Genomic DNA, 7,708 nt, shown 5'->3' on the forward strand with positions numbered 1-7,708 from the left:
TGGACAATTCTGCCACTCGACTGACAGCTCAGAGGTAGAGATCCCATCCTCCTCCCAGGGGCATTGTTTCTGCCAGGCTAACACAAAAATGGTGCCAGAAAAACCATGTCATGCCTACAAAAGCACTGGGCGAGCCTTTCACTGTATAAGGCAAATGGCCCTTGATACCTGCTGCCCCCTCTGACAGAAAGCTGTGTGATAAGACAGTGCTTCCTTTCCAGGGAGTCACTTGGGTCTATACAGAGGAGGAGAGCCTGCCGGCCTACATTATACTCAGCTTTCTTCTGCACTACACGGCCAACTCGGGTGAGGTAATTAGCATCTGTCTGTATGCCTTGTGCCTTTTGAATTTCCATAATCCTAGGAGCAGGAGGTAAAAGTTCTGAAACCTTCCATGATGCCAGCATTGCCATGGGAACCCTTTTCCTGGGATTTTTCAGATGTACTCCCGGTCTCTAAGCAGCAGGTGCTCCAAACCAAATATTACAAGACTGCTCTATGCGGGAACAGAGGCTGAGGCTGCCAGGAAGTTAGGTCATCCCTAGAGAGCGACAGTTGAGGTAAAACCTAAGTAGACATTGTGCTCTCTGGCAGGTGACAGGACTCAGACTTTGTCACATGTTAATTAAGGAACTCAGGGCCAGCTTGCATGGAGATGAGATGTGAGCTTGCATTGCTGTATCACTGACCAAACCCGGCAAACCTCTTATTGGCTTTATCTGCAGCTCCTGCCACCCAGCTCAAGGTGTGCCGTGCCCGCTAGGGGTTTCTATGACTTTTTTGGTCTTGTCAACTTGACTAGATTTGGAATTGCTTGGGAGATACAACTCTTGAGTGTGTCTGTGAAGATGCTTCCAGAAAGGATTAACTGAGGAACGAATGGTACTAACACAGTTAGGGTAGGGGAGTCTTCTTTCCTCAGCGTCACCTTCTTGTGGGTTAGGAACCCGAATTAAATATAAAGGAAAATGGCAACCAACTAAGCATGAACATTCTCCTCTCCCTGACTTCTGAGTCCAGATGAAACTTCAACCCCTGTTGCCCTGCCTTCCCCATCATGATGGACTGAACCCTCAAACTGGGCCAATTAAACAATTTCTTCCTAAGTCTACTTCCTGTCAGGCATTTGGTCATAGCAACAAGATGAGCCACTGTCACCGCTCCCAGCTCTGTGACTCTTGACAGGTTGATGCTTTTGGATTGGCTCATACCTGATGTCCCTTCTGCTGGAGACCAGCACCCTGCTTCTTCTATAAAGAGAAGAACAAAGCACAGCTGATTCTGGGTCAGGCGAAGATCTCTTGTAGTTGAAGAAATTCAACTGGCCTGTGGTGCTGGTGTGGGATACCCTGCCACCAGGAAAAATATGTTTAGGAGAGATAATATAATTCTAGTCATTCATCAGATGTCAGAGGGAGAGCATGTGGCTCTTAGTTTTAGCTGATTTCATAGGAAGTCATTGCATTTGGATCTCCCACCCAGTTCCAATAGTGCTATGACTAGCATATACATGAGCAAAGGGGGGGGGGCTTTCCAGTCTTTGTAATGAACTTGAAAGAGGGCTGGCAGCCTTGCCAGCCTGCCTGCCTTCCTTCCTTCCTTCCTTCCTTCCTTCCTTCCTTCCTTCCTTCCTTCCTTTCTTTCTTCCTTTCTTCCTTCCATCTATCTATCTGTTTAGCTTCCTGCCTTCTTTTCTGCCCGACTGCCTCTTTGCCTGTCTTCCTGCCTCGCTGCCTCCCTGCCTTCCAAACAGTAAGGAAGCAGAAGTTTGCCAAAGACCAATGACAGCCACAGAAGCAGTACATATGTCCAGACTCCATCCCAAGCCTTTGATGCTGCCCAGTGTTGGTCTCTGGATGAATACTCATTCCGTCTGAGAAAAACAAAAAAAGAAAATAACAAAACAAAGCCAAAACAAACCACCAATCCAGCTCCTAGGTACCATGCATTATTGCTGAGAAAAGACTACAGACTTGAACTCGAAGCATCAGCATGCTGTTTACAAACTAGGGACTGAAGCTCTGAGGAGGCAAGCATGCCTGTCAGAACTTTAAGGTAGGCTTAGCAAGAGATCAAGAGAAAATATTCAAACTGTCCTACAGCCCACAGCCTGCAGCACAGAGCAGAGGGTAGGTAGCTCCTTTCCTGGAGAGAATGGGCAACTTTGACTGCCATGCCTCTAGAAGGGAAAGAGGGAAGAGAGTGGGATAGAGACAACCTGCCTAGGCTCAGTGTGGGTGGCCTCTGTGTCTCCTCTCTTCCAGAAAGTATACCACAAATGTCAGAGGACAACTTTCCGTATGTGAAAAACTTTTCTTTGAACAGTTTTTTTTTAAGCCTAGTTTCAGTGAAGGTTTGAAGGGATGACGAAGGCAAAGCAGGGAAGGATGGCAGGTTTAAATGAAGGCAAAACGTCCCACTGCCAGCCACATACTTATTTCAGCATATTTTCCTTGAATTTAAAGTGAACTTATACTATGGCCATACCCAACTAGGCAGTGAATGTCTATGGCTATTTGGAATTTGTTTCTGATATTTCAGCTTCTAAGTAGTTTGTCCATATTTAGGAACAAAACATTTGCATTTTAAAATTGATTTACAAATATAGACTCCTCCAAACTGGTTTAGAATTCCGACTCCTCCACTGGATCCAGATTAAAATAGAGACATCTGCCAGGAGCAATCAATTGAGATGGGTTTAAGGCTTGGCTTTGTTTTTGTTTCTGTTTCAAAGTACAGTGCAAACTGATCTTGGGCAAGATTCCCAGGCACAGCAATTGGGGTGAAAACACTGAATGCCCACCGAAGCCAGGTCCCAGCCTGCTGTCTGGATCTTGCCATGACCTCTCCATCTTCTACAATAGCTGCAGAGTCAGAGTCTGGTTCTATGCCCTGGCAGGCCTCCCTCAGCACTTAGGGCCCACGGAGGCTTCTATCCTGCCACCAGAGGCATTACCAAGCTGCCATGGGGACATCCAGTGGTCAGTCCTGTCATCTATGAAACCATTTCCAGCCCTATGATGGCTACCCTTGTCCACTTGCCTATGTCTGGCATTAACTAAAACCTAGGCAGCTGTATTGGGGTATTTTGTTCTTAATTAAATCATTTGAAGTGGGCAGAACCACTTTTAATCTGAACCTTTTGAGGTGGGAAGATCCACAACCTTCCATCTGGACCACTCCCTCTGCCGCAGCCTAAATAACGAACATGGAAGAAGAAAGCTTGATCTCTTTGCCTGCTTGTTCTCACTCTCACTAGCAATTCCGTTCCTTCACTGCACTAGAGCTTACTTCTTTGGAATTTAGGCACATACTGAAGACCAGCCGAGCCATCCAGCCACATGGGCTGAACAACTACTGGATTCTTGGAACTCCCATTGGTAGGCAGCCATTTTTGGACTAGCTGGACCACAGCCTGTAAGCCATTCTATTAACCTTCCTTTATACATATGTGTGTATACATACATACATACACACACATTCATGCATACAAACATATATACATACATACATGTATACATACATATATACATACACATACATGCATACAAACATATATATACACACATACATGCATAATGCATGCATATACACAGATACATGCATACATACATACATGTACACATAGGTCCATTCTATAAGTGCTGTCTCTGTAAAAAAAAAAAATCCTAATTAACACAATACCTCATCAGGCTGCTAACAGGATGAAAAAGTCTTATCTGGAGGCCAGACGTGTTTAATAGGGAGCTCTCAATAAGTCATCACGGTGAAAGTTGACCTTCCTGCTATTAATGTGGGTTGAGAATATTTCTGTGGACTTTGGCAGCAACTCAACCTCCTGCATTGAGATGGTGCAGTAGGAGAACTAAGTGGTAAGAAATCACCTTCAATAAAATGGAGCAAGCGGAGATGGGGCTAGGGGCAGCAGAAACCCATTTGTCTCTCCTCTTCCCAAGTAGTGTTCATCTCTCAAGCATTCTAAGTGGTTGGGCTATTATTACCAAGCAGGGAGAGGTAGAAGGGCCCTGGTCAATGAATGGCCATGTGACATGTCTGAAATGCTTTGAACATAGACTTTGGCCACTGTTGAGGTTAGAAGTAGCTGGGTGATACAGTGTTTTTGTCCTTGGGGAAAAGACGCCAGCCGGCTCCAGTTCCACCAATAGGAGTCTGAGTCCTCTAGTGGGCAGGCAACTTCCTACCAATGGTGGGTGGTTCTTCATGGGAAAGCTCTCCCAGTGCATTTTCCACACCAGGGACACCTAAGCCTCGGAAGTCTCAGAAACGTCAGGGGCTTCTCCTAGATGACACTCTAGATGCTCCTCATGGCTAACTCAGTGGTCTCTCTGGTTATGATGGCTCCTTCATGACCCCAAGCTGTGTCACAGAGGTGTCTGTCCATTCCCATGGCCCATCCATTCTGCCATGGCTCTTTTCCAGTGAGGTTACTCTAAGAAGCTGCTGCAGGCCTCCTGCTGCTCTGGGCCCTGCTTTTCCCACCCTGGAGTCTAACCATATTGAAAAAGCATTTTCTAAATGCATAATGGTTTAGACATAGTATGTCTTAGGCTCAAGCTGTAAAGTCTGCACAGATGGGGGTCTGGCCTGCCCCTCAACTCTGGCCCAGTTTCCTCAAGGAACTGATGAAGGCAAACACTGGATTTTGTATTTTGACAGCTGCCTGCACTTTCTCACATGGCTCTCACTGCCTGGGAGGCATGTGAGGCAGGCTATCCCCATTTCTCAGATAAGGAAGCAGAGGTTGAAGAAACATAAATGATTCGTGCTTGAGGGGATTCATCAGTAAGAATTAGTTCTGAGAGCCTCTGAGCTCCAACACAGCTCGTCCCACCCACAATGTCCACACAAGAGGTCATTCCACCAATCTTTGGTAACAGTCATGTTGTCATCCACCTCTCTCTTTCTTCCAGCAGGCGACCTGCCACCTCTGACCTTTCACAACTTCCAGAATCAGCATGCACATTTTCACACTCTCTTCAGTAAGTGTTGCTAAATGCTACCTCCTAATCAATGCTCACGTGTGTTTCTCTGTGCATGTGGTGTGAGTATGTAATGTGTATTTGTGTATCTGCATGTTTGTGAGCCTCTGTGCATCTTTGTGGATGAGCATGTCTGTGGTATATATGCTTGCATGTGTTTGACATGTGTGTGTATGTATGTATGTATGCATGTGCATGTGTGTGTATATGTATGCATGTGTGTGCATATATGTGTGTATATATGTGTGTGTGCATGTATGTATATATGTATGTATGTATAGGATTGTGCTGAGATGTCAGGAGCAATGGGAGTGAACATGGACAGAGGCCATCAACATCTTCAAGGAGGCCCAAAAGTGCCCGGGAAAGGAAACTTGTTATGTACCAGTCAAGTCTGTGTAATGTTTTAGAGACTAAGTCATGGCTGAACATCAGGCGACCCTAGAGGGTCTTCATAGTTTGAACTTTATCTCTGAGGTAGCCTCTATGAACATTGGGGAGCCACTGAGGGCTATTCAGCAACAGTAGATATGTGTTCGATTGTGTCTTGGGGCACAATGGAAGAGAAAAGCGAGAGAGAAAGCAAGATGCCACTGAAGCCTGGAAACACGTGTAACTCATGGAGGGCACTGTGCATGGAGATGACTCAGACAGGGACTCTGGGTGAGGATTGAGGAAGTTCTACCTGGTCCTGAGGCCTTGGGCTGGGCAGGTCTCAAAAGTCCACAGGAGGACTACAAAGGGGGCTTCCACAGAGCAAGTTTTGAATCCAGCTCAATAGTTGTGTCCCTAGCAACCCCATATGTTACAGTCTGTACTCTGGGGGACGCTGTCCTCTTCCTTGGCCATTCATAGTCACCCTGGAAAGGGTCCCCCCTCCCAGCAGGGTTGCAGGAAGAGTCCTCCGCTGGAGCTCAGGATGGACCCTGTAGTCTTTCTCTGTCTGAGGTGTGCTCATCGTGAGAACACAATGGTAGGGACTGAGGAGGCATCTACCTGCCCTCATACTCAATGGCCGGCTCCTTCTGAGTCTGCTGCCTTGACTTGATTGAGCTGCTGGATAAAGGAACTGTGGGGCTAAAAGGCAAGGGCATGCACCCTAACTAGCTAGGAATGGTGGCTGGGTGGATATAAGGTGGGGTGAAGTGTGGGCCCCGGCCTAGATGGCACAAGGCTGGGGACTGAGAACACACTGAAAGGGCAGACTTAGACATCTATGCTATCAAAGCATGCTATGCTAGCCCAAGCTCAGCTGCTTGGAGATATGTGTGTTACCTTCCCATAAGACTTCTGCCTTACCCACCTTTCCAGCTCCTTCCCGCCAGTTGAGAGAGCAGCCCCTGTTCTGCCTTCTCCAGGGACAGAAACAACATACATCTTCCTACAGTGTCTCCTTCCTGAGTCCTTTGTGATTCCTATGTTCAGATTTGGGTGGGTGCCGCCGCCCAGGGTGGGCAGTGTGTTGAGGAGGAAGGCCTGTGGTGCTTACTAAGGACGCAGATCTGGCTTGAGGAAGGTTGGCAGACCCTGGACACTAGAGCAATCCTGAAAATGTGGCTGGGAATTTTTCTTAGAAATTCATGGGGTTGAAATGATAGCTCAATCTAGAAGCACTTGCCTTGCAAGCATGAGGACCTGAGTTTGATCCTCAAAACCCACATAAATAAAATAAAAAGAGCCATGTATGGTAATATATGCCTATGGTGCAAGCACCAGGAAGGCAGAAACATACGGACCCATAGGATTCACTGCACAGCCAGCCTGGTCTATTTGGCCATTTCCAGGCCAATAAGAGACCCTATCACTAAAAGATAGATGGTACCTGAGGAACTATACCTAAGTCTGATCTCTGGCTTACACACGCATGTACATCTGCACACACATGCACATGCACCTACATGCCATAGATAAGTGAGATTACTGAAAATTTTACATTTTACTCCAAACTAGAGGAAAGATTTATAAACCACACATATCTTCTTTAAAAATGAGCAGGTTCTTAAAACTCAATAGGAATTTAATCAATTCAATTAAAAAGGAACAAAAAATAGATTGTTCGCCAGAGAGGGTGTAGATGGCGAATACGTACATTAAAATACAAGCAGTGGATCTGGGGAGTTGGCTTTGTCATTAAGATGCTTGCTGTACCAGGATGAGCACATGACATTAGATCTGCAGTGTCTGTTACCCTAGCATGACAGATGGGAAGATCTGAGGGGTGAACAGGAAGGATCCCAGGAGGACATTGGCTACCACTGTAGCTTACTGGTGAGCAAGTTGCAGAGAGACTCGGCTTCCAAAGACAGTGGAGAAAAAGAGAGGAAAATACCCAGTGCTAACCCCTGGCTTACACACACACACACACACTCTCTCTCTCTCACGCACACACTAACACACATTTATAAACTCACACACACTTGCTTACACACACACAAACACACACATACACATACAAACACACACACACTGACACTCACACACACTCACACACGCTCACATACACAAACATCACACAGCACACACACACATGTACACTAGTCATATTCATAATCTCATATGTGTAAATTAACAAATAAAACAAAACCCATGAAACACCATCTCTTATTAGACAAGTCTGAATGAGACCCACAGTTAGCTACCATTGAGGAAAGAGAGACACTGGTGGAGAAGAAAGGAAATGGCCAAAGGAGCAGTGTGAAGGCTTTGCA

The sequence above is a fragment of the Mus musculus genome, chromosome 7, assembly GCF_000001635.26.
Source record: "Mus musculus strain C57BL/6J chromosome 7, GRCm38.p6 C57BL/6J".
NCBI classification, from domain to species: domain Eukaryota; kingdom Metazoa; phylum Chordata; class Mammalia; order Rodentia; family Muridae; genus Mus; species Mus musculus.